The following is a 22,211-nucleotide window of genomic DNA, read 5'->3' on the forward strand; positions in this document are numbered from 1 at the left end:
TCGTTGTAAACGTTTTGAACAAATGTGTGATGATAAATGAAGAAAAAAAAGGAATGCCCCGGGTGAGGATCGAACTCACGACCTTCAGATTGCTGTGACATTGGACGTATGACTGATTATGAGACTGACGCGCTACCTACTGCGCTACCGAGGCCTGGTGTGGACGGCGGGGATAGGGATTTATATTTTGTGAACTCACCAGTATGCGTCAACAAACGGGTCCATGCTCGAAACTGTGCTCTTTCAAGTGCCATATGTTGGACTCACCTAGGTTGTGATAGAACCCTAATGCAAGCTATAATGTTCGTGCCCGTAAACGCAATTAATATCCTGTTCTTGATAGAGATGATAACGAGTGTCCTGGAAGAAGTAAGTTACATCCCATTTTTCATGCCACCCAGTTGTGAGCACACCATGTGGTATGGCTCTTCATATATCCGATGCCTGCATATGTCACATATTTCCAGAGTAGGATATTTTTCAAAGAGGCAGACGCAGAAGTAAAGTATTTCGTTGTAAACGTTTTGAACAAATGTGTGATGATAAATGAAGAAAAAAAAAGAAATGCCCCGGGTGAGGATCGAACTCACGACCTTCAGATTGCTCTGACATTGGACGTATGACTGATTATGAGACTGACGCGCTACCTACTGCGCTACCGAGGCCTGGTGTGAACGGCGGGGATAGGGATTTATATTTTGTGAACTCAGCAGTATGCGTCAACAAACGGGTCCATGATGGAAACTGTGCTCTTTCAAGTGCCATATGTTGGACTCACCTAGGTTGTGATAGAACCCTAATGCAAGCTATAATGTGCGTGCCCGTAAACGCAATTAATATCCTGTTCTTGATAGAGATGATAACGAGTGTCCTGGAAGAAGTAAGTTACATCCCATTTTTCATGCCACCCAGTTGTGAGCACACCATGTGGTATGGCTCTTCATATATCCGATGCCTGCATATGTCACATATTTCCAGAGTAGGATATTTTTCAAAGAGGCAGACGCAGAAGTAAAGTATTTCGTTGTAAACGTTTTGAACAAATGTGTGATGATAAATGAAGAAAAAAAAGAAATGCCCCGGGTGAGGATCGAACTCACGACCTTCAGATTGCTCTGAAATTGGACGTATGACTGATTATGAGACTGACGCGCTACCTACTGCGCTACCGAGGCCTGGTGTGGATGGCGGGGATAGGGATTTATATTTTGTGAACTCACCAGTATGCGTCAACAAACGGGTCCATGATGGAAACTGTGCTCTTTCAAGTGCCATATGTTGGACTCGCCTAGGTTGTGATAGAACCCTAATGCAAGCTATAATGTGCGTGCCCTTAAACGCAATTAATATCCTGTTCTTTGATAGAGATGATAACGAGTGTCCTGGAAGAAGTAAGTTACATCCCATTTTTCATGCCACCCAGTTGTGAGCACACCATGTGGTATGGCTCTTCATATATCCGATGCCTGCATATGTCACATATTTCCAGAGTAGGATATTTTTCAAAGAGGCAGACGCAGAAGTAAAGTATTTCGTTGTAAACGTTTTGAACAAATGTGTGATGATAAATGAAGAAAAAAAAGAAATGCCCCGGGTGAGGATCGAACTCACGACCTTCAGATTGCTCTGACATTGGACGTATGACTGATTATGAGACTGACGCGCTACCTACTGCGCTACCGAGGCCTGGTGTGGACGGCGGGGATAGGGATTTATATTTTGTGAACTCACCAGTATGCGTCAACAAACGGGTCCATGATGGAAACTGTGCTCTTTCAAGTGCCATATGTTGGACTCACCTAGGTTGTGATAGAACCCTAATGCAAGCTATAATGTGCGTGCCCTTAAACGCAATTAATATCCTGTTCTTTGATAGAGATGATAACGAGTGTCCTGGAAGAAGTAAGTTACATCCCATTTTTCATGCCACCCAGTTGTGAGCACACCATGTGGTATGGCTCTTCATATATCCGATGCCTGCATATGTCACATATTTCCAGAGTAGGATATTTTTCAAAGAGGCAGACGCAGAAGTAAAGTATTTCGTTGTAAACGTTTTGAACAAATGTGTGATGATAAATGAAGAAAAAAAAGAAATGCCCCGGGTGAGGATCGAACTCACGACCTTCAGATTGCTCTGAAATTGGACGTATGACTGATTATGAGACTGACGCGCTACCTACTGCGCTACCGAGGCCTGGTGTGGACGGCGGGGATAGGGATTTATATTTTGTGAACTCACCAGTATGCGTCAACAAACGGGTCCATGATGGAAACTGTGCTCTTTCAAGTGCCATATGTTGGACTCACCTAGGTTGTGATAGAACCCTAATGCAAGCTATAATGTGCGTGCCCTTAAACGCAATTAATATCCTGTTCTTTGATAGAGATGATAACGAGTGTCCTGGAAGAAGTAAGTTACATCCCATTTTTCATGCCACCCAGTTGTGAGCACACCATGTGGTATGGCTCTTCATATATCCGATGCCTGCATATGTCACATATTTCCAGAGTAGGATATTTTTCAAAGAGGCAGACGCAGAAGTAAAGTATTTCGTTGTAAACGTTTTGAACAAATGTGTGATGATAAATGAAGAAAAAAAAGAAATGCCCCGGTGAGGATCGAACTCACGACCTTCAGATTGCTCTGACATTGGACGTATGACTGATTATGAGACTGACGCGCTACCTACTGCGCTACCGAGGCCTGGTGTGGACGGCGGGGATAGGGATTTATATTTTGTGAACTCACCAGTATGCGTCAACAAACGGGTCCATGATGGAAACTGTGCTCTTTCAAGTGCCATATGTTGGACTCACCTAGGTTGTGATAGAACCCTAATGCAAGCTATAATGTTCGTGCCCGTAAACGCAATTAATATCCTGTTCTTGATAGAGATGATAACGAGTGTCCTGGAAGAAGTAAGTTACATCCCATTTTTCATGCCACCCAGTTGTGAGCACACCATGTGGTATGGCTCTTCATATATCCGATGCCTGCATATGTCACATATTTCCAGAGTAGGATATTTTTCAAAGAGGCAGACGCAGAAGTAAAGTATTTCGTTGTAAACGTTTTGAACAAATGTGTGATGATAAATGAAGAAAAAAAAAGAAATGCCCCGGGTGAGGATCGAACTCACGACCTTCAGATTGCTCTGACATTGGACGTACGACTGATTATGAGACTGACGCGCTACCTTCTGCGCTACCGAGGCCTGGTGTGGACGGCGGGGATAGGGATTTATATTTTGTGAACTCACCAGTATGCGTCAACAAACGGGTCCATGATGGAAACTGTGCTCTTTCAAGTGTCATATGTTGGACTCGCCTAGGTTGTGATAGAACCCTAATGCAAGCTATAATGTGCGTGCCCATCAACGCAATTAATATCCTGTTCTTGATAGAGATGATAACGAGTGTCCTGGAAGAAGTAAGTTACATCCCATTTTTCATGCCACCCAGTTGTGAGCACACCATGTGGTATGGCTCTTCATATATCCGATGCCTGCATATGTCACATATTTCCAGAGTAGGATATTTTTCAAAGAGGCAGACGCAGAAGTAAAGTATTTCGTTGTAAACGTTTTGAACAAATGTGTGATGATAAATGAAGAAAAAAAAGAAATGCCCCGGGTGAGGATCGAACTCACGACCTTCAGATTGCTCTGACATTGGACGTATGACTGATTATGAGACTGACGCGCTACCTACTGCGCTACCGAGGCCTGGTGTGGACGGCGGGGATAGGGATTTATATTTTGTGAACTCACCAGTATGCGTCAACAAACGGGTCCATGATGGAAACTGTGCTCTTTCAAGTGCCATATGTTGGACTCGCCTAGGTTGTGATAGAACCCTAATGCAAGCTATAATGTGCGTGCCCGTAAACGCCATTAATATCCTGTTCTTGATAGAGAAGATAACGAGTGTCCTGGAAGAAGTAAGTTACATCCCATTTTTCATGCCACCCAGTTGTGAGCACACCATGTGGTATGGCTCTTCATATATCCGATGCCTGCATATGTCACATATTTCCAGAGTAGGATATTTTTCAAAGAGGCAGACGCAGAAGTAAAGTATTTCGTTGTAAACGTTTTGAACAAATGTGTGATGATCAATGAAGAAAAAAAAAAGAAATGCCCCGGGTGAGGATCGAACTCACGACCTTCAGATTGCTCTGACATTGGACGTATGACTGATTATGAGACTGACGCGCTACCTACTGCGCTACCGAGGCCTGGTGTGGACGGCGGGGATAGGGATTTATATTTTGTGAACTCACCAGTATGCGTCAACAAACGGGTCCATCATGGAAACTGTGCTCTTTCAAGTGCCATATGTTGGACTCACCTAGGTTGTGATAGAACCCTAATGCAAGCTATAATGTGCGTGCCCGTAAACGCAATTAATATCCTGTTCTTTGATAGAGATGATAACGAGTGTCCTGGAAGAAGTAAGTTACATCCCATTTTTCATGCCACCCAGTTGTGAGCACACCATGTGGTATGGCTCTTCATATATCCGATGCCTGCATATGTCACATATTTCCAGAGTAGGATATTTTTCAAAGAGGCAGACGCAGAAGTAAAGTATTTCGTTGTAAACGTTTTGAACAAATGTGTGATGATAAATGAAGAAAAAAAAGAAATGCCCCGGGTGAGGATCGAACTCACGACCTTCAGATTGCTCTGACATTGGACGTATGACTGATTATGAGACTGACGCGCTACCTACTGCGCTACCGAGGCCTGGTGTGGACGGCGGGGATAGGGATTTATATTTTGTGAACTCACCAGTATGCGTCAACAAACGGGTCCATGCTCGAAACTGTGCTCTTTCAAGTGCCATATGTTGGACTCACCTAGGTTGTGATAGAACCCTAATGCAAGCTATAATGTGCGTGCCCTTAAACGCAATTAATATCCTGTTCTTGATAGAGATGATAACGAGTGTCCTGGAAGAAGTAAGTTACATCCCATTTTTCATGCCACCCAGTTGTGAGCACACCATGTGGTATGGCTCTTCATATATCCGATGCCTGCATATGTCACATATTTCCAGAGTAGGATATTTTTCAAAGAGGCAGACGCAGAAGTAAAGTATTTCGTTGTAAACGTTTTGAACAAATGTGTGATGATAAATGAAGAAAAAAAAGAAATGCCCCGGGTGAGGATCGAACTCACGACCTTCAGATTGCTCTGACATTGGACGTATGACTGATTATGAGACTGACGCGCTACCTACTGCGCTACCGAGGCCTGGTGTGGACGGCGGGGATAGGGATTTATATTTTGTGAACTCAGCAGTATGCGTCAACAAACGGGTCCATGATGGAAACTGTGCTCTTTCAAGTGCCATATGTTGGACTCACCTAGGTTGTGATAGAACCCTAATGCAAGCTATAATGTGCGTGCCCTTAAACGCAATTAATATCCTGTTCTTTGATAGAGATGATAACGAGTGTCCTGGAAGAAGTAAGTTACATCCCATTTTTCATGCCACCCAGTTGTGAGCACACCATGTGGTATGGCTCTTCATATATCCGATGCCTGCATATGTCACATATTTCCAGAGTAGGATATTTTTCAAAGAGGCAGACGCAGAAGTAAAGTATTTCGTTGTAAACGTTTTGAACAAATGTGTGATGATAAATGAAGAAAAAAAAGAAATGCCCCGGGTGAGGATCGAACTCACGACCTTCAGATTGCTCTGACATTGGACGTATGACTGATTATGAGACTGACGCGCTACCTACTGCGCTACCGAGGCCTGGTGTGGACGGCGGGGATAGGGATTTATATTTTGTGAACTCACCAGTATGCGTCAACAAACGGGTCCATGATGGAAACTGTGCTCTTTCAAGTGCCATATGTTGGACTCACCTAGGTTGTGATAGAACCCTAATGCAAGCTATAATGTGCGTGCCCTTAAACGCAATTAATATCCTGTTCTTTGATAGAGATGATAACGAGTGTCCTGGAAGAAGTAAGTTACATCCCATTTTTCATGCCACCCAGTTGTGAGCACACCATGTGGTATGGCTCTTCATATATCCGATGCCTGCATATGTCACATATTTCCAGAGTAGGATATTTTTCAAAGAGGCAGACGCAGAAGTAAAGTATTTCGTTGTAAACGTTTTGAACAAATGTGTGATGATAAATGAAGAAAAAAAAGAAATGCCCCGGGTGAGGATCGAACTCACGACCTTCAGATTGCTCTGACATTGGACGTATGACTGATTATGAGACTGACGCGCTACCTACTGCGCTACCGAGGCCTGGTGTGGACGGCGGGGATAGGGATTTATATTTTGTGAACTCACCAGTATGCGTCAACAAACGGGTCCATCATGGAAACTGTGCTCTTTCAAGTGCCATATGTTGGACTCGCCTAGGTTGTGATAGAACCCTAATGCAAGCTATAATGTGCGTGCCCGTAAACGCCATTAATATCCTGTTCTTGATAGAGAAGATAACGAGTGTCCTGGAAGAAGTAAGTTACATCCCATTTTTCATGCCACCCAGTTGTGAGCACACCATGTGGTATGGCTCTTCATATATCCGATGCCTGCATATGTCACATATTTCCAGAGTAGGATATTTTTCAAAGAGGCAGACGCAGAAGTAAAGTATTTCGTTGTAAACGTTTTGAACAAATGTGTGATGATCAATGAAGAAAAAAAAAAGAAATGCCCCGGGTGAGGATCGAACTCACGACCTTCAGATTGCTCTGACATTGGACGTATGACTGATTATGAGACTGACGCGCTACCTACTGCGCTACCGAGGCCTGGTGTGGACGGCGGGGATAGGGATTTATATTTTGTGAACTCACCAGTATGCGTCAACAAACGGGTCCATCATGGAAACTGTGCTCTTTCAAGTGCCATATGTTGGACTCACCTAGGTTGTGATAGAACCCTAATGCAAGCTATAATGTGCGTGCCCGTAAACGCAATTAATATCCTGTTCTTTGATAGAGATGATAACGAGTGTCCTGGAAGAAGTAAGTTACATCCCATTTTTCATGCCACCCAGTTGTGAGCACACCATGTGGTATGGCTCTTCATATATCCGATGCCTGCATATGTCACATATTTCCAGAGTAGGATATTTTTCAAAGAGGCAGACGCAGAAGTAAAGTATTTCGTTGTAAACGTTTTGAACAAATGTGTGATGATAAATGAAGAAAAAAAAGAAATGCCCCGGGTGAGGATCGAACTCACGACCTTCAGATTGCTCTGACATTGGACGTATGACTGATTATGAGACTGACGCGCTACCTACTGCGCTACCGAGGCCTGGTGTGGACGGCGGGGATAGGGATTTATATTTTGTGAACTCACCAGTATGCGTCAACAAACGGGTCCATCATGGAAACTGTGCTCTTTCAAGTGCCATATGTTGGACTCACCTAGGTTGTGATAGAACCCTAATGCAAGCTATAATGTTCGTGCCCTTAAACGCAATTAATATCCTGTTCTTGACAGAGATGATAACGAGTGTCCTGGAAGAAGTAAGTTACATCCCATTTTTCATGCCACCCAGTTGTGAGCACACCATGTGGTATGGCTCTTCATATATCCGATGCCTGCATATGTCACATATTTCCAGAGTAGGATATTTTTCAAAGAGGCAGACGCAGAAGTAAAGTATTTCGTTGTAAACGTTTTGAACAAATGTGTGATGATAAATGAAGAAAAAAAAGAAATGCCCCGGGTGAGGATCGAACTCACGACCTTCAGATTGCTCTGACATTGGACGTATGACTGATTATGAGACTGACGCGCTACCTACTGCGCTACCGAGGCCTGGTGTGGACGGCGGGGATAGGGATTTATATTTTGTGAACTCACCAGTATGCGTCAACAAACGGGTCCATGCTCGAAACTGTGCTCTTTCAAGTGCCATATGTTGGACTCACCTAGGTTGTGATAGAACCCTAATGCAAGCTATAATGTGCGTGCCCTTAAACGCAATTAATATCCTGTTCTTGATAGAGATGATAACGAGTGTCCTGGAAGAAGTAAGTTACATCCCATTTTTCATGCCACCCAGTTGTGAGCACACCATGTGGTATGGCTCTTCATATATCCGATGCCTGCATATGTCACATATTTCCAGAGTAGGATATTTTTCAAAGAGGCAGACGCAGAAGTAAAGTATTTCGTTGTAAACGTTTTGAACAAATGTGTGATGATAAATGAAGAAAAAAAAGAAATGCCCCGGGTGAGGATCGAACTCACGACCTTCAGATTGCTCTGACATTGGACGTATGACTGATTATGAGACTGACGCGCTACCTACTGCGCTACCGAGGCCTGGTGTGGACGGCGGGGATAGGGATTTATATTTTGTGAACTCACCAGTATGCGTCAACAAACGGGTCCATGATGGAAACTGTGCTCTTTCAAGTGCCATATGTTGGACTCACCTAGGTTGTGATAGAACCCTAATGCAAGCTATAATGTGCGTGCCCTTAAACGCAATTAATATCCTGTTCTTTGATAGAGATGATAACGAGTGTCCTGGAAGAAGTAAGTTACATCCCATTTTTCATGCCACCCAGTTGTGAGCACACCATGTGGTATGGCTCTTCATATATCCGATGCCTGCATATGTCACATATTTCCAGAGTAGGATATTTTTCAAAGAGGCAGACGCAGAAGTAAAGTATTTCGTTGTAAACGTTTTGAACAAATGTGTGATGATAAATGAAGAAGAAAAAAGAAATGCCCCGGGTGAGGATCGAACTCACGACCTTCAGATTGCTCTGACATTGGACGTATGACTGATTATGAGACTGACGCGCTACCTACTGCGCTACCGAGGCCTGGTGTGGACGGCGGGGATAGGGATTTATATTTTGTGAACTCACCAGTATGCGTCAACAAACGGGTCCATGATGGAAACTGTGCTCTTTCAAGTGCCATATGTTGGACTCACCTAGGTTGTGATAGAACCCTAATGCAAGCTATAATGTGCGTGCCCTTAAACGCAATTAATATCCTGTTCTTTGATAGAGATGATAACGAGTGTCCTGGAAGAAGTAAGTTACATCCCATTTTTCATGCCACCCAGTTGTGAGCACACCATGTGGTATGGCTCTTCATATATCCGATGCCTGCATATGTCACATATTTCCAGAGTAGGATATTTTTCAAAGAGGCAGACGCAGAAGTAAAGTATTTCGTTGTAAACGTTTTGAACAAATGTGTGATGATAAATGAAGAAGAAAAAAGAAATGCCCCGGGTGAGGATCGAACTCACGACCTTCAGATTGCTGTGACATTGGACGTATGACTGATTATGAGACTGACGCGCTACCTACTGCGCTACCGAGGCCTGGTGTGGACGGCGGGGATAGGGATTTATATTTTGTGAACTCACCAGTATGCGTCAACAAACGGGTCCATCATGGAAACTGTGCTCTTTCAAGTGCCATATGTTGGACTCACCTAGGTTGTGATAGAACCCTAATGCAAGCTATAATGTGCGTGCCCGTAAACGCAATTAATATCCTGTTCTTTGATAGAGATGATAACGAGTGTCCTGGAAGAAGTAAGTTACATCCCATTTTTCATGCCACCCAGTTGTGAGCACACCATGTGGTATGGCTCTTCATATATCCGATGCCTGCATATGTCACATATTTCCAGAGTAGGATATTTTTCAAAGAGGCAGACGCAGAAGTAAAGTATTTCGTTGTAAACGTTTTGAACAAATGTGTGATGATAAATGAAGAAAAAAAAGAAATGCCCCGGGTGAGGATCGAACTCACGACCTTCAGATTGCTCTGACATTGGACGTATGACTGATTATGAGACTGACGCGCTACCTACTGCGCTACCGAGGCCTGGTGTGGACGGCGGGGATAGGGATTTATATTTTGTGAACTCAGCAGTATGCGTCAACAAACGGGTCCATCATGGAAACTGTGCTCTTTCAAGTGCCATATGTTGGACTCACCTAGGTTGTGATAGAACCCTAATGCAAGCTATAATGTGCGTGCCCGTAAACGCAATGAATATCCTGTTCTTTGATAGAGATGATAACGAGTGTCCTGGAAGAAGTAAGTTACATCCCATTTTTCATGCCACCCAGTTGTGAGCACACCATGTGGTATGGCTCTTCATATATCCGATGCCTGCATATGTCACATATTTCCAGAGTAGGATATTTTTCAAAGAGGCAGACGCAGAAGTAAAGTATTTCGTTGTAAACGTTTTGAACAAATGTGTGATGATAAATGAAGAAAAAAAAGAAATGCCCCGGGTGAGGATCGAACTCACGACCTTCAGATTGCTCTGACATTGGACGTATGACTGATTATGAGACTGACGCGCTACCTACTGCGCTACCGAGGCCTGGTGTGGACGGCGGGGATAGGGATTTATATTTTGTGAACTCAGCAGTATGCGTCAACAAACGGGTCCATCATGGAAACTGTGCTCTTTCAAGTGCCATATGTTGGACTCACCTAGGTTGTGATAGAACCCTAATGCAAGCTATAATGTGCGTGCCCGTAAACGCAATGAATATCCTGTTCTTTGATAGAGATGATAACGAGTGTCCTGGAAGAAGTAAGTTACATCCCATTTTTCATGCCACCCAGTTGTGAGCACACCATGTGGTATGGCTCTTCATATATCCGATGCCTGCATATGTCACATATTTCCAGAGTAGGATATTTTTCAAAGAGGCAGACGCAGAAGTAAAGTATTTCGTTGTAAACGTTTTGAACAAATGTGTGATGATAAATGAAGAAAAAAAAGAAATGCCCCGGGTGAGGATCGAACTCACGACCTTCAGATTGCTGTGACATTGGACGTATGACTGATTATGAGACTGACGCGCTACCTACTGCGCTACCGAGGCCTGGTGTGGACGGCGGGGATAGGGATTTATATTTTGTGAACTCACCAGTATGCGTCAACAAACGGGTCCATCATGGAAACTGTGCTCTTTCAAGTGCCATATGTTGGACTCACCTAGGTTGTGATAGAACCCTAATGCAAGCTATAATGTGCGTGCCCGTAAACGCAATTAATATCCTGTTCTTTGATAGAGATGATAACGAGTGTCCTGGAAGAAGTAAGTTACATCCCATTTTTCATGCCACCCAGTTGTGAGCACACCATGTGGTATGGCTCTTCATATATCCGATGCCTGCATATGTCACATATTTCCAGAGTAGGATATTTTTCAAAGAGGCAGACGCAGAAGTAAAGTATTTCGTTGTAAACGTTTTGAACAAATGTGTGATGATAAATGAAGAAAAAAAAGAAATGCCCCGGGTGAGGATCGAACTCACGACCTTCAGATTGCTCTGACATTGGACGTATGACTGATTATGAGACTGACGCGCTACCTACTGCGCTACCGAGGCCTGGTGTGGACGGCGGGGATAGGGATTTATATTTTGTGAACTCAGCAGTATGCGTCAACAAACGGGTCCATGATGGAAACTGTGCTCTTTCAAGTGCCATATGTTGGACTCACCTAGGTTGTGATAGAACCCTAATGCAAGCTATAATGTGCGTGCCCGTAAACGCAATGAATATCCTGTTCTTTGATAGAGATGATAACGAGTGTCCTGGAAGAAGTAAGTTACATCCCATTTTTCATGCCACCCAGTTGTGAGCACACCATGTGGTATGGCTCTTCATATATCCGATGCCTGCATATGTCACATATTTCCAGAGTAGGATATTTTTCAAAGAGGCAGACGCAGAAGTAAAGTATTTCGTTGTAAACGTTTTGAACAAATGTGTGATGATAAATGAAGAAAAAAAAGAAATGCCCCGGGTGAGGATCGAACTCACGACCTTCAGATTGCTCTGACATTGGACGTATGACTGATTATGAGACTGACGCGCTACCTACTGCGCTACCGAGGCCTGGTGTGGACGGCGGGGATAGGGATTTATATTTTGTGAACTCAGCAGTATGCGTCAACAAACGGGTCCATGATGGAAACTGTGCTCTTTCAAGTGCCATATGTTGGACTCACCTAGGTTGTGATAGAACCCTAATGCAAGCTATAATGTGCGTGCCCGTAAACGCAATTAATATCCTGTTCTTGATAGAGATGATAACGAGTGTCCTGGAAGAAGTAAGTTACATCCCATTTTTCATGCCACCCAGTTGTGAGCACACCATGTGGTATGGCTCTTCATATATCCGATGCCTGCATATGTCACATATTTCCAGAGTAGGATATTTTTCAAAGAGGCAGACGCAGAAGTAAAGTATTTCGTTGTAAACGTTTTGAACAAATGTGTGATGATAAATGAAGAAAAAAAAAGAAATGCCCCGGGTGAGGATCGAACTCACGACCTTCAGAATGCTCTGACATTGGACGTATGACTGATTATGAGACTGACGCGCTACCTACTGCGCTACCGAGGCCTGGTGTGGACGGCGGGGATAGGGATTTATATTTTGTGAACTCACCAGTATGCGTCAACAAACGGGTCCATGCTCGAAACTGTGCTCTTTCAAGTGTCATATGTTGGACTCGCCTAGGTTGTGATAGAACCCTAATGCAAGCTATAATGTGCGTGCCCATCAACGCAATTAATATCCTGTTCTTGATAGAGATGATAACGAGTGTCCTGGAAGAAGTAAGTTACATCCCATTTTTCATGCCACCCAGTTGTGAGCACACCATGTGATATGGCTCTTCATATATCCGATGCCTGCATATGTCACATATTTCCAGAGTAGGATATTTTTCAAAGAGGCAGACGCAGAAGTAAAGTATTTCGTTGTAAACGTTTTGAACAAATGTGTGATGATAAATGAAGAAAAAAAAGAAATGCCCCGGGTGAGGATCGAACTCACGACCTTCAGATTGCTCTGACATTGGACGTATGACTGATTATGAGACTGACGCGCTACCTACTGCGCTACCGAGGCCTGGTGTGGATGGCGGGGATAGGGATTTATATATTGTGAACTCACCAGTATGCGTCAACAAACGGGTCCATGATGGAAACTGTGCTCTTTCAAGTGCCATATGTTGGACTCGCCTAGGTTGTGATAGAACCCTAATGCAAGCTATAATGTGCGTGCCCGTAAACGCAATTAATATCCTGTTCTTGATAGAGAAGATAACGAGTGTCATGGAAGAAGTAAGTTACATCCCATTTTTCATGCCACCCAGTTGTGAGCACACCATGTGGTATGGCTCTTCATATATCCGATGCCTGCATATGTCACATATTTCCAGAGTAGGATATTTTTCAAAGAGGCAGACGCAGAAGTAAAGTATTTCGTTGTAAACGTTTTGAACAAATGTGTGATGATAAATGAAGAAAAAAAAGAAATGCCCCGGGTGAGGATCGAACTCACGACCTTCAGATTGCTCTGACATTGGACGTATGACTGATTATGAGACTGACGCGCTACCTACTGCGCTACCGAGGCCTGGTGTGGACGGCGGGGATAGGGATTTATATTTTGTGAACTCACCAGTATGCGTCAACAAACGGGTCCATGCTGGAAACTGTGCTCTTTCAAGTGCCATATGTTGGACTCACCTAGGTTGTGATAGAACCCTAATGCAAGCTATAATGTGCGTGCCCGTAAACGCAATTAATATCCTGTTCTTTGATAGAGATGATAACGAGTGTCCTGGAAGAAGTAAGTTACATCCCATTTTTCATGCCACCCAGTTGTGAGCACACCATGTGGTATGGCTCTTCATATATCCGATGCCTGCATATGTCACATATTTCCAGAGTAGGATATTTTTCAAAGAGGCAGACGCAGAAGTAAAGTATTTCGTTGTAAACGTTTTGAACAAATGTGTGATGATAAATGAAGAAAAAAAAGGAATGCCCCGGGTGAGGATCGAACTCACGACCTTCAGATTGCTGTGACATTGGACGTATGACTGATTATGAGACTGACGCGCTACCTACTGCGCTACCGAGGCCTGGTGTGAACGGCGGGGATAGGGATTTATATTTTGTGAACTCACCAGTATGCGTCAACAAACGGGTCCATGATGGAAACTGTGCTCTTTCAAGTGCCATATGTTGGACTCACCTAGGTTGTGATAGAACCCTAATGCAAGCTATAATGTGCGTGCCCGTAAACGCAATTAATATCCTGTTCTTGATAGAGATGATAACGAGTGTCCTGGAAGAAGTAAGTTACATCCCATTTTTCATGCCACCCAGTTGTGAGCACACCATGTGGTATGGCTCTTCATATATCCGATGCCTGCATATGTCACATATTTCCAGAGTAGGATATTTTTCAAAGAGGCAGACGCAGAAGTAAAGTATTTCGTTGTAAACGTTTTGAACAAATGTGTGATGATAAATGAAGAAAAAAAAGAAATGCCCCGGGTGAGGATCGAACTCACGACCTTCAGATTGCTCTGACATTGGACGTATGACTGATCATGAGACTGACGCGCTACCTACTGCGCTACCGAGGCCTGGTGTGGACGGCGGGGATAGGGATTTATATTTTGTGAACTCAACAGTATGCGTCAACAAACGGGTCCATGATGGAAACTGTGCTCTTTCAAGTGCCATATGTTGGACTCGCCTAGGTTGTGATAGAACCCTAATGCAAGCTATAATGTGCGTGCCCGTAAACGCAATTAATATCCTGTTCTTGATAGAGAAGATAACGAGTGTCATGGAAGAAGTAAGTTACATGTACATCCCATTTTTTATGCCACCCAGTTGTGAGCACACCATGTGGTATGGCTCTTCATATATCCGATGCCTGCATATGTCACATATTTCCAGAGTAGGATATTTTTCAAAGAGGCAGACGCAGAAGTAAAGTATTTCGTTGTAAACGTTTTGAACAAATGTGTGATGATAAATGAAGAAAAAAAAAGAAATGCCCCGGGTGAGGATCGAACTCACGACCTTCAGATTGCTCTGACATTGGACGTATGACTGATTATGAGACTGACGCGCTACCTACTGCGCTACCGAGGCCTGGTGTGGACGGCGGGGATAGGGATTTATATTTTGTGAACTCACCAGTATGCGTCAACAAACGGGTCCATGATGGAAACTGTGCTCTTTCAAGTGTCATATGTTGGACTCGCCTAGGTTGTGATAGAACCCTAATGCAAGCTATAATGTGCGTGCCCATCAACGCAATTAATATCCTGTTCTTGATAGAGATGATAACGAGTGTCCTGGAAGAAGTAAGTTACATCCCATTTTTCATGCCACCCAGTTGTGAGCACACCATGTGGTATGGCTCTTCATATATCCGATGCCTGCATATGTCACATATTTCCAGAGTAGGATATTTTTCAAAGAGGCAGACGCAGAAGTAAAGTATTTCGTGGTGAACGTTTTGAACAAATGTGTGATGATAAATGAAGAAAAAAAAGAAATGCCCCGGGTGAGGATCGAACTCACGACCTTCAGATTGCTCTGACATTGGACGTATGACTGATTATGAGACTGACGCGCTACCTACTGCGCTACCGAGGCCTGGTGTGGACGGCGGGGATAGGGATTTATATTTTGTGAACTCACCAGTATGCGTCAACAAACGGGTCCATGCTGGAAACTGTGCTCTTTCAAGTGCCATATGTTGGACTCACCTAGGTTGTGATAGAACCCTAATGCAAGCTATAATGTGCGTGCCCGTAAACGCAATTAATATCCTGTTCTTTGATAGAGATGATAACGAGTGTCCTGGAAGAAGTAAGTTACATCCCATTTTTCATGCCACCCAGTTGTGAGCACACCATGTGGTATGGCTCTTCATATATCCGATGCCTGCATATGTCACATATTTCCAGAGTAGGATATTTTTCAAAGAGGCAGACGCAGAAGTAAAGTATTTCGTTGTAAACGTTTTGAACAAATGTGTGATGATAAATGAAGAAAAAAAAGGAATGCCCCGGGTGAGGATCGAACTCACGACCTTCAGATTGCTGTGACATTGGACGTATGACTGATTATGAGACTGACGCGCTACCTACTGCGCTACCGAGGCCTGGTGTGAACGGCGGGGATAGGGATTTATATTTTGTGAACTCACCAGTATGCGTCAACAAACGGGTCCATGATGGAAACTGTGCTCTTTCAAGTGCCATATGTTGGACTCACCTAGGTTGTGATAGAACCCTAATGCAAGCTATAATGTGCGTGCCCGTAAACGCAATTAATATCCTGTTCTTGATAGAGATGATAACGAGTGTCCTGGAAGAAGTCAGTTACATCCCATTTTTCATGCCACCCAGTTGTGAGCACACCATGTGGTATGGCTCTTCATATATCCGATGCCTGCATATGTCACATATTTCCAGAGTAGGATATTTTTCAAAGAGGCAGACGCAGAAGTAAAGTATTTCGTTGTAAACGTTTTGAACAAATGTGTGATGATAAATGAAGAAAAAAAAGAAATGCCCCGGGTGAGGATCGAACTCACGACCTTCAGATTGCTCTGACATTGGACGTATGACTGATCATGAGACTGACGCGCTACCTACTGCGCTACCGAGGCCTGGTGTGGACGGCGGGGATAGGGATTTATATTTTGTGAACTCAACAGTATGCGTCAACAAACGGGTCCATGATGGAAACTGTGCTCTTTCAAGTGCCATATGTTGGACTCGCCTAGGTTGTGATAGAACCCTAATGCAAGCTATAATGTGCGTGCCCGTAAACGCAATTAATATCCTGTTCTTGATAGAGAAGATAACGAGTGTCATGGAAGAAGTAAGTTACATGTACATCCCATTTTTTATGCCACCCAGTTGTGAGCACACCATGTGGTATGGCTCTTCATATATCCGATGCCTGCATATGTCACATATTTCCAGAGTAGGATATTTTTCAAAGAGGCAGACGCAGAAGTAAAGTATTTCGTTGTAAACGTTTTGAACAAATGTGTGATGATAAATGAAGAAAAAAAAAGAAATGCCCCGGGTGAGGATCGAACTCACGACCTTCAGATTGCTCTGACATTGGACGTATGACTGATTATGAGACTGACGCGCTACCTACTGCGCTACCGAGGCCTGGTGTGGACGGCGGGGATAGGGATTTATATTTTGTGAACTCACCAGTATGCGTCAACAAACGGGTCCATGATGGAAACTGTGCTCTTTCAAGTGTCATATGTTGGACTCGCCTAGGTTGTGATAGAACCCTAATGCAAGCTATAATGTGCGTGCCCATCAACGCAATTAATATCCTGTTCTTGATAGAGATGATAACGAGTGTCCTGGAAGAAGTAAGTTACATCCCATTTTTCATGCCACCCAGTTGTGAGCACACCATGTGGTATGGCTCTTCATATATCCGATGCCTGCATATGTCACATATTTCCAGAGTAGGATATTTTTCAAAGAGGCAGACGCAGAAGTAAAGTATTTCGTGGTGAACGTTTTGAACAAATGTGTGATGATAAATGAAGAAAAAAAAGAAATGCCCCGGGTGAGGATCGAACTCACGACCTTCAGATTGCTCTGACATTGGACGTATGACTGATTATGAGACTGACGCGCTACCTACTGCGCTACCGAGGCCTGGTGTGGACGGCGGGGATAGGGATTTATATTTTGTGAACTCACCAGTATGCGTCAACAAACGGGTCCATGATGGAAACTGTGCTCTTTCAAGTGTCATATGTTGGACTCGCCTAGGTTGTGATAGAACCCTAATGCAAGCTATAATGTGCGTGCCCATCAACGCAATTAATATCCTGTTCTTGATAGAGATGATAACGAGTGTCCTGGAAGAAGTAAGTTACATCCCATTTTTCATGCCACCCAGTTGTGAGCACACCATGTGGTATGGCTCTTCATATATCCGATGCCTGCATATGTCACATATTTCCAGAGTAGGATATTTTTCAAAGAGGCAGACGCAGAAGTAAAGTATTTCGTGGTGAACGTTTTGAACAAATGTGTGATGATAAATGAAGAAAAAAAAGAAATGCCCCCGGTGAGGATCGAACTCACGACCTTCAGATTGCTCTGACATTGGACGTATGACTGATTATGAGACTGACGCGCTACCTACTGCGCTACCGAGGCCTGGTGTGGATGGCGGGGATAGGGATTTATATATTGTGAACTCACCAGTATGCGTCAACAAACGGGTCCATGATGGAAACTGTGCTCTTTCAAGTGCCATATGTTGGACTCGCCTAGGTTGTGATAGAACCCTAATGCAAGCTATAATGTGCGTGCCCGTAAATGCAATTAATATCCTGTTCTTGATAGAGATGATAACGAGTGTCCTGGAAGAAGTAAGTTACATCCCATTTTTCATGCCACCCAGTTGTGAGCACACCATGTGGTATGGCTCTTCATATATCCGATGCCTGCATATGTCACATATTTCCAGAGTAGGATATTTTTCAAAGAGGCCGACGCAGAAGTAAAGTATTTCGTTGTAAACGTTTTGAACAAATGTGTGATGATAAATGAAGAAAAAAAAAAGAAATGCCCTGGGTGAGGATCGAACTCACGACCTTCAGATTGCTCTGAAATTGGACGTATGACTGATTATGAGACTGACGCGCTACCTACTGCGCTACCGAGGCCTGGTGTGGACGGCGGGGATAGGGATTTATATTTTGTGAACTCACCAGTATGCGTCAACAAACGGGTCCATCATGGAAACTGTGCTCTTTCAAGTGCCATATGTTGGACTCGCCTAGGTTGTGATAGAACCCTAATGCAAGCTATAATGTGCGTGCCCATCAACGCAATGAATATCCTGTTCTTTGATAGAGATGATAACGAGTGTCCTGGAAGAAGTAAGTTACATCCCATTTTTCATGCCACCCAGTTGTGAGCACACCATGTGGTATGGCTCTTCATATATCCGATGCCTGCATATGTCACATATTTCCAGAGTAGGATATTTTTCAAAGAGGCAGACGCAGAAGTAAAGTATTTCGTTGTAAACGTTTTGAACAAATGTGTGATGATAAATGAAGAAAAAAAAGAAATGCCCCGGGTGAGGATCGAACTCACGACCTTCAGATTGCTCTGACATTGGACGTATGACTGATTATGAGACTGACGCGCTACCTACTGCGCTACCGAGGCCTGGTGTGGACGGCGGGGATAGGGATTTATATTTTGTGAACTCACCAGTATGTGTCAACAAACGGGTCCATGCTCGAAACTGTGCTCTTTCAAGTGCCATATGTTGGACTCGCCTAGGTTGTGATAGAACCCTAATGCAAGCTATAATGTGCGTGCCCATCAACGCAATGGATATCCTGTTCTTTGATAGAGATGATAACGAGTGTCCTGGAAGAAGTAAGTTACATCCCATTTTTCATGCCACCCAGTTGTGAGCACACCATGTGGTATGGCTCTTCATATATCCGATGCCTGCATATGTCACATATTTCCAGAGTAGGATATTTTTCAAAGAGGCAGACGCAGAAGTAAAGTATTTCGTTGTAAACGTTTTGAACAAATGTGTGATGATAAATGAAGAAAAAAAAGAAATGCCCCGGGTGAGGATCGAACTCACGACCTTCAGATTGCTCTGACATTGGACGTATGACTGATTATGAGACTGACGCGCTACCTACTGCGCTACCGAGGCCTGGTGTGGACGGCGGGGATAGGGATTTATATTTTGTGAACTCACCAGTATGTGTCAACAAACGGGTCCATGCTCGAAACTGTGCTCTTTCAAGTGCCATATGTTGGACTCGCCTAGGTTGTGATAGAACCCTAATGCAAGCTATAATGTGCGTGCCCATCAACGCAATGAATATCCTGTTCTTTGATAGAGATGATAACGAGTGTCATGGAAGAAGTAAGTTACATCCCATTTTTCATGCCACCCAGTTGTGAGCACACCATGTGGTATGGCTCTTCATATATCCGATGCCTGCATATGTCACATATTTCCAGAGTAGGATATTTTTCAAAGAGGCAGACGCAGAAGTAAAGTATTTCGTTGTAAACGTTTTGAACAAATGTGTGATGATAAATGAAGAAAAAAAAGAAATGCCCCGGGTGAGGATCGAACTCACGACCTTCAGATTGCTCTGACATTGGACGTATGACTGATTATGAGACTGACGCGCTACCTACTGCGCTACCGAGGCCTGGTGTGGACGGCGGGGATAGGGATTTATATTTTGTGAACTCACGAGTATGCGTCAACAAACGGGTCCATGCTCGAAACTGTGCTCTTTCAAGTGCCATATGTTGGACTCACCTAGGTTGTGATAGAACCCTAATGCAAGCTATAATGTGCGTGCCCGTAAACGCAATGAATATCCTGTTCTTTGATAGAGATGATAACGAGTGTCCTGGAAGAAGTAAGTTACATCCCATTTTTCATGCCACCCAGTTGTGAGCACACCATGTGGTATGGCTCTTCATATATCCGATGCCTGCATATGTCACATATTTCCAGAGTAGGATATTTTTCAAAGAGGCAGACGCAGAAGTAAAGTATTTCGTTGTAAACGTTTTGAACAAATGTGTGATGATAAATGAAGAAAAAAAAAGAAATGCCCCGGGTGAGGATCGAACTCACGACCTTCAGATTGCTCTGACATTGGACGTATGACTGATTATGAGACTGACGCGCTACCTACTGCGCTACCGAGGCCTGGTGTGGACGGCGGGGATAGGGATTTATATTTTGTGAACTCACCAGTATGCGTCAACAAACGGGTCCATGATGGAAACTGTGCTCTTTCAAGTGTCATATGTTGGACTCGCCTAGGTTGTGATAGAACCCTAATGCAAGCTATAATGTGCGTGCCCTTAAACGCAATTAATATCCTGTTCTTGATAGAGATGATAACGAGTGTCCTGGAAGAAGTAAGTTACATCCCATTTTTCATGCCACCCAGTTGTGAGCACACCATGTGGTATGGCTCTTCATATATCCGATGCCTGCATATGTCACATATTTCCAGAGTAGGATATTTTTCAAAGAGGCAGACGCAGAAGTAAAGTATTTCGTGGTGAACGTTTTGAACAAATGTGTGATGATAAATGAAGAAAAAAAAGAAATGCCCCGGGTGAGGATCGAACTCACGACCTTCAGATTGCTCTGACATTGGACGTATGACTGATTATGAGACTGACGCGCTACCTACTGCGCTACCGAGGCCTGGTGTGGATGGCGGGGATAGGGATTTATATATTGTGAACTCACCAGTATGCGTCAACAAACGGGTCCATGATGGAAACTGTGCTCTTTCAAGTGCCATATGTTGGACTCGCCTAGGTTGTGATAGAACCCTAATGCAAGCTATAATGTGCGTGCCCATCAACGCAATGAATATCCTGTTCTTTGATAGAGATGATAACGAGTGTCCTGGAAGAAGTAAGTTACATCCCATTTTTCATGCCACCCAGTTGTGAGCACACCATGTGGTATGGCTCTTCATATATCCGATGCCTGCATATGTCACATATTTCCAGAGTAGGATATTTTTCAAAGAGGCAGACGCAGAAGTAAAGTATTTCGTGGTGAACGTTTTGAACAAATGTGTGATGATAAATGAAGAAAAAAAAGAAATGCCCCCGGTGAGGATCGAACTCACGACCTTCAGATTGCTCTGACATTGGACGTATGACTGATTATGAGACTGACGCGCTACCTACTGCGCTACCGAGGCCTGGTGTGGATGGCGGGGATAGGGATTTATATATTGTGAACTCACCAGTATGCGTCAACAAACGGGTCCATGATGGAAACTGTGCTCTTTCAAGTGCCATATGTTGGACTCGCCTAGGTTGTGATAGAACCCTAATGCAAGCTATAATGTGCGTGCCCATCAACGCAATGAATATCCTGTTCTTTGATAGAGATGATAACGAGTGTCCTGGAAGAAGTAAGTTACATCCCATTTTTCATGCCACCCAGTTGTGAGCACACCATGTGGTATGGCTCTTCATATATCCGATGCCTGCATATGTCACATATTTCCAGAGTAGGATATTTTTCAAAGAGGCAGACGCAGAAGTAAAGTATTTCGTTGTAAACGTTTTGAACAAATGTGTGATGATAAATGAAGAAAAAAAAGAAATGCCCCCGGTGAGGATCGAACTCACGACCTTCAGATTGCTCTGACATTGGACGTATGACTGATTATGAGACTGACGCGCTACCTACTGCGCTACCGAGGCCTGGTGTGGACGGCGGGGATAGGGATTTATATTTTGTGAACTCACGAGTATGCGTCAACAAACGGGTCCATGCTCGAAAC

The 22,211-nt window shown here is 43.8% G+C and overlaps 43 non-coding genes across 43 annotated transcripts; all 43 read right to left on the reverse strand.

Annotated features, from left to right (window-relative positions):
- Nucleotides 1–54: 54 nt before the first annotated feature.
- On the reverse strand, nt 55–154 carry Trnam-cau. The gene is made up of 2 exons: nt 118–154; nt 55–90 (listed from the first exon to the last, which is right to left on the reverse strand). It is a non-coding gene; the product is annotated as a tRNA-Met (tRNA).
- Nucleotides 155–565: 411 nt separating this feature from the next.
- Trnam-cau lies at nt 566–665 on the reverse strand. The gene is made up of 2 exons: nt 629–665; nt 566–601 (listed from the first exon to the last, which is right to left on the reverse strand). It is a non-coding gene; the product is annotated as a tRNA-Met (tRNA).
- Nucleotides 666–1,075: 410 nt separating this feature from the next.
- Trnam-cau lies at nt 1,076–1,175 on the reverse strand. Its single transcript has 2 exons — nt 1,139–1,175; nt 1,076–1,111 (listed from the first exon to the last, which is right to left on the reverse strand). It is a non-coding gene; the product is annotated as a tRNA-Met (tRNA).
- Nucleotides 1,176–1,586: 411 nt separating this feature from the next.
- On the reverse strand, nt 1,587–1,686 carry Trnam-cau. Its single transcript has 2 exons — nt 1,650–1,686; nt 1,587–1,622 (listed from the first exon to the last, which is right to left on the reverse strand). It is a non-coding gene; the product is annotated as a tRNA-Met (tRNA).
- A 411-nt stretch (nt 1,687–2,097) lies between these two features.
- Nucleotides 2,098–2,197, reverse strand: Trnam-cau. Its single transcript has 2 exons — nt 2,161–2,197; nt 2,098–2,133 (listed from the first exon to the last, which is right to left on the reverse strand). It is a non-coding gene; the product is annotated as a tRNA-Met (tRNA).
- A 921-nt stretch (nt 2,198–3,118) lies between these two features.
- On the reverse strand, nt 3,119–3,218 carry Trnam-cau. Its single transcript has 2 exons — nt 3,182–3,218; nt 3,119–3,154 (listed from the first exon to the last, which is right to left on the reverse strand). It is a non-coding gene; the product is annotated as a tRNA-Met (tRNA).
- A 410-nt stretch (nt 3,219–3,628) lies between these two features.
- Trnam-cau lies at nt 3,629–3,728 on the reverse strand. The gene is made up of 2 exons: nt 3,692–3,728; nt 3,629–3,664 (listed from the first exon to the last, which is right to left on the reverse strand). It is a non-coding gene; the product is annotated as a tRNA-Met (tRNA).
- A 412-nt stretch (nt 3,729–4,140) lies between these two features.
- Nucleotides 4,141–4,240, reverse strand: Trnam-cau. The gene is made up of 2 exons: nt 4,204–4,240; nt 4,141–4,176 (listed from the first exon to the last, which is right to left on the reverse strand). It is a non-coding gene; the product is annotated as a tRNA-Met (tRNA).
- Nucleotides 4,241–4,651: 411 nt separating this feature from the next.
- Trnam-cau lies at nt 4,652–4,751 on the reverse strand. The gene is made up of 2 exons: nt 4,715–4,751; nt 4,652–4,687 (listed from the first exon to the last, which is right to left on the reverse strand). It is a non-coding gene; the product is annotated as a tRNA-Met (tRNA).
- A 410-nt stretch (nt 4,752–5,161) lies between these two features.
- On the reverse strand, nt 5,162–5,261 carry Trnam-cau. The gene is made up of 2 exons: nt 5,225–5,261; nt 5,162–5,197 (listed from the first exon to the last, which is right to left on the reverse strand). It is a non-coding gene; the product is annotated as a tRNA-Met (tRNA).
- A 411-nt stretch (nt 5,262–5,672) lies between these two features.
- Trnam-cau lies at nt 5,673–5,772 on the reverse strand. Its single transcript has 2 exons — nt 5,736–5,772; nt 5,673–5,708 (listed from the first exon to the last, which is right to left on the reverse strand). It is a non-coding gene; the product is annotated as a tRNA-Met (tRNA).
- Nucleotides 5,773–6,183: 411 nt separating this feature from the next.
- Trnam-cau lies at nt 6,184–6,283 on the reverse strand. The gene is made up of 2 exons: nt 6,247–6,283; nt 6,184–6,219 (listed from the first exon to the last, which is right to left on the reverse strand). It is a non-coding gene; the product is annotated as a tRNA-Met (tRNA).
- A 412-nt stretch (nt 6,284–6,695) lies between these two features.
- Trnam-cau lies at nt 6,696–6,795 on the reverse strand. Its single transcript has 2 exons — nt 6,759–6,795; nt 6,696–6,731 (listed from the first exon to the last, which is right to left on the reverse strand). It is a non-coding gene; the product is annotated as a tRNA-Met (tRNA).
- Nucleotides 6,796–7,206: 411 nt separating this feature from the next.
- On the reverse strand, nt 7,207–7,306 carry Trnam-cau. The gene is made up of 2 exons: nt 7,270–7,306; nt 7,207–7,242 (listed from the first exon to the last, which is right to left on the reverse strand). It is a non-coding gene; the product is annotated as a tRNA-Met (tRNA).
- Nucleotides 7,307–7,716: 410 nt separating this feature from the next.
- Trnam-cau lies at nt 7,717–7,816 on the reverse strand. Its single transcript has 2 exons — nt 7,780–7,816; nt 7,717–7,752 (listed from the first exon to the last, which is right to left on the reverse strand). It is a non-coding gene; the product is annotated as a tRNA-Met (tRNA).
- A 410-nt stretch (nt 7,817–8,226) lies between these two features.
- Nucleotides 8,227–8,326, reverse strand: Trnam-cau. The gene is made up of 2 exons: nt 8,290–8,326; nt 8,227–8,262 (listed from the first exon to the last, which is right to left on the reverse strand). It is a non-coding gene; the product is annotated as a tRNA-Met (tRNA).
- A 412-nt stretch (nt 8,327–8,738) lies between these two features.
- On the reverse strand, nt 8,739–8,838 carry Trnam-cau. The gene is made up of 2 exons: nt 8,802–8,838; nt 8,739–8,774 (listed from the first exon to the last, which is right to left on the reverse strand). It is a non-coding gene; the product is annotated as a tRNA-Met (tRNA).
- Nucleotides 8,839–9,250: 412 nt separating this feature from the next.
- On the reverse strand, nt 9,251–9,350 carry Trnam-cau. Its single transcript has 2 exons — nt 9,314–9,350; nt 9,251–9,286 (listed from the first exon to the last, which is right to left on the reverse strand). It is a non-coding gene; the product is annotated as a tRNA-Met (tRNA).
- A 411-nt stretch (nt 9,351–9,761) lies between these two features.
- Nucleotides 9,762–9,861, reverse strand: Trnam-cau. Its single transcript has 2 exons — nt 9,825–9,861; nt 9,762–9,797 (listed from the first exon to the last, which is right to left on the reverse strand). It is a non-coding gene; the product is annotated as a tRNA-Met (tRNA).
- Nucleotides 9,862–10,272: 411 nt separating this feature from the next.
- On the reverse strand, nt 10,273–10,372 carry Trnam-cau. The gene is made up of 2 exons: nt 10,336–10,372; nt 10,273–10,308 (listed from the first exon to the last, which is right to left on the reverse strand). It is a non-coding gene; the product is annotated as a tRNA-Met (tRNA).
- Nucleotides 10,373–10,783: 411 nt separating this feature from the next.
- Trnam-cau lies at nt 10,784–10,883 on the reverse strand. Its single transcript has 2 exons — nt 10,847–10,883; nt 10,784–10,819 (listed from the first exon to the last, which is right to left on the reverse strand). It is a non-coding gene; the product is annotated as a tRNA-Met (tRNA).
- Nucleotides 10,884–11,294: 411 nt separating this feature from the next.
- Trnam-cau lies at nt 11,295–11,394 on the reverse strand. Its single transcript has 2 exons — nt 11,358–11,394; nt 11,295–11,330 (listed from the first exon to the last, which is right to left on the reverse strand). It is a non-coding gene; the product is annotated as a tRNA-Met (tRNA).
- Nucleotides 11,395–11,805: 411 nt separating this feature from the next.
- On the reverse strand, nt 11,806–11,905 carry Trnam-cau. The gene is made up of 2 exons: nt 11,869–11,905; nt 11,806–11,841 (listed from the first exon to the last, which is right to left on the reverse strand). It is a non-coding gene; the product is annotated as a tRNA-Met (tRNA).
- Nucleotides 11,906–12,316: 411 nt separating this feature from the next.
- Nucleotides 12,317–12,416, reverse strand: Trnam-cau. Its single transcript has 2 exons — nt 12,380–12,416; nt 12,317–12,352 (listed from the first exon to the last, which is right to left on the reverse strand). It is a non-coding gene; the product is annotated as a tRNA-Met (tRNA).
- Nucleotides 12,417–12,826: 410 nt separating this feature from the next.
- Trnam-cau lies at nt 12,827–12,926 on the reverse strand. The gene is made up of 2 exons: nt 12,890–12,926; nt 12,827–12,862 (listed from the first exon to the last, which is right to left on the reverse strand). It is a non-coding gene; the product is annotated as a tRNA-Met (tRNA).
- Nucleotides 12,927–13,336: 410 nt separating this feature from the next.
- Trnam-cau lies at nt 13,337–13,436 on the reverse strand. The gene is made up of 2 exons: nt 13,400–13,436; nt 13,337–13,372 (listed from the first exon to the last, which is right to left on the reverse strand). It is a non-coding gene; the product is annotated as a tRNA-Met (tRNA).
- A 411-nt stretch (nt 13,437–13,847) lies between these two features.
- Nucleotides 13,848–13,947, reverse strand: Trnam-cau. Its single transcript has 2 exons — nt 13,911–13,947; nt 13,848–13,883 (listed from the first exon to the last, which is right to left on the reverse strand). It is a non-coding gene; the product is annotated as a tRNA-Met (tRNA).
- Nucleotides 13,948–14,357: 410 nt separating this feature from the next.
- Nucleotides 14,358–14,457, reverse strand: Trnam-cau. Its single transcript has 2 exons — nt 14,421–14,457; nt 14,358–14,393 (listed from the first exon to the last, which is right to left on the reverse strand). It is a non-coding gene; the product is annotated as a tRNA-Met (tRNA).
- Nucleotides 14,458–14,874: 417 nt separating this feature from the next.
- Nucleotides 14,875–14,974, reverse strand: Trnam-cau. The gene is made up of 2 exons: nt 14,938–14,974; nt 14,875–14,910 (listed from the first exon to the last, which is right to left on the reverse strand). It is a non-coding gene; the product is annotated as a tRNA-Met (tRNA).
- A 410-nt stretch (nt 14,975–15,384) lies between these two features.
- Trnam-cau lies at nt 15,385–15,484 on the reverse strand. Its single transcript has 2 exons — nt 15,448–15,484; nt 15,385–15,420 (listed from the first exon to the last, which is right to left on the reverse strand). It is a non-coding gene; the product is annotated as a tRNA-Met (tRNA).
- Nucleotides 15,485–15,895: 411 nt separating this feature from the next.
- Nucleotides 15,896–15,995, reverse strand: Trnam-cau. The gene is made up of 2 exons: nt 15,959–15,995; nt 15,896–15,931 (listed from the first exon to the last, which is right to left on the reverse strand). It is a non-coding gene; the product is annotated as a tRNA-Met (tRNA).
- Nucleotides 15,996–16,405: 410 nt separating this feature from the next.
- On the reverse strand, nt 16,406–16,505 carry Trnam-cau. The gene is made up of 2 exons: nt 16,469–16,505; nt 16,406–16,441 (listed from the first exon to the last, which is right to left on the reverse strand). It is a non-coding gene; the product is annotated as a tRNA-Met (tRNA).
- A 417-nt stretch (nt 16,506–16,922) lies between these two features.
- Trnam-cau lies at nt 16,923–17,022 on the reverse strand. The gene is made up of 2 exons: nt 16,986–17,022; nt 16,923–16,958 (listed from the first exon to the last, which is right to left on the reverse strand). It is a non-coding gene; the product is annotated as a tRNA-Met (tRNA).
- A 410-nt stretch (nt 17,023–17,432) lies between these two features.
- On the reverse strand, nt 17,433–17,532 carry Trnam-cau. The gene is made up of 2 exons: nt 17,496–17,532; nt 17,433–17,468 (listed from the first exon to the last, which is right to left on the reverse strand). It is a non-coding gene; the product is annotated as a tRNA-Met (tRNA).
- Nucleotides 17,533–17,942: 410 nt separating this feature from the next.
- Nucleotides 17,943–18,042, reverse strand: Trnam-cau. The gene is made up of 2 exons: nt 18,006–18,042; nt 17,943–17,978 (listed from the first exon to the last, which is right to left on the reverse strand). It is a non-coding gene; the product is annotated as a tRNA-Met (tRNA).
- A 412-nt stretch (nt 18,043–18,454) lies between these two features.
- On the reverse strand, nt 18,455–18,554 carry Trnam-cau. Its single transcript has 2 exons — nt 18,518–18,554; nt 18,455–18,490 (listed from the first exon to the last, which is right to left on the reverse strand). It is a non-coding gene; the product is annotated as a tRNA-Met (tRNA).
- A 411-nt stretch (nt 18,555–18,965) lies between these two features.
- Nucleotides 18,966–19,065, reverse strand: Trnam-cau. The gene is made up of 2 exons: nt 19,029–19,065; nt 18,966–19,001 (listed from the first exon to the last, which is right to left on the reverse strand). It is a non-coding gene; the product is annotated as a tRNA-Met (tRNA).
- A 411-nt stretch (nt 19,066–19,476) lies between these two features.
- Nucleotides 19,477–19,576, reverse strand: Trnam-cau. The gene is made up of 2 exons: nt 19,540–19,576; nt 19,477–19,512 (listed from the first exon to the last, which is right to left on the reverse strand). It is a non-coding gene; the product is annotated as a tRNA-Met (tRNA).
- A 411-nt stretch (nt 19,577–19,987) lies between these two features.
- Nucleotides 19,988–20,087, reverse strand: Trnam-cau. Its single transcript has 2 exons — nt 20,051–20,087; nt 19,988–20,023 (listed from the first exon to the last, which is right to left on the reverse strand). It is a non-coding gene; the product is annotated as a tRNA-Met (tRNA).
- A 412-nt stretch (nt 20,088–20,499) lies between these two features.
- On the reverse strand, nt 20,500–20,599 carry Trnam-cau. The gene is made up of 2 exons: nt 20,563–20,599; nt 20,500–20,535 (listed from the first exon to the last, which is right to left on the reverse strand). It is a non-coding gene; the product is annotated as a tRNA-Met (tRNA).
- Nucleotides 20,600–21,009: 410 nt separating this feature from the next.
- On the reverse strand, nt 21,010–21,109 carry Trnam-cau. Its single transcript has 2 exons — nt 21,073–21,109; nt 21,010–21,045 (listed from the first exon to the last, which is right to left on the reverse strand). It is a non-coding gene; the product is annotated as a tRNA-Met (tRNA).
- A 411-nt stretch (nt 21,110–21,520) lies between these two features.
- On the reverse strand, nt 21,521–21,620 carry Trnam-cau. Its single transcript has 2 exons — nt 21,584–21,620; nt 21,521–21,556 (listed from the first exon to the last, which is right to left on the reverse strand). It is a non-coding gene; the product is annotated as a tRNA-Met (tRNA).
- Nucleotides 21,621–22,031: 411 nt separating this feature from the next.
- Trnam-cau lies at nt 22,032–22,131 on the reverse strand. Its single transcript has 2 exons — nt 22,095–22,131; nt 22,032–22,067 (listed from the first exon to the last, which is right to left on the reverse strand). It is a non-coding gene; the product is annotated as a tRNA-Met (tRNA).
- Nucleotides 22,132–22,211: the final 80 nt, after the last annotated feature.

This window comes from Haliotis rufescens, unplaced genomic scaffold (genome assembly GCF_023055435.1).
Source record: "Haliotis rufescens isolate VD_foot unplaced genomic scaffold, xgHalRufe1.0.p SCAF_8, whole genome shotgun sequence".
Taxonomy (NCBI): Eukaryota; Metazoa; Mollusca; class Gastropoda; order Lepetellida; family Haliotidae; genus Haliotis; species Haliotis rufescens.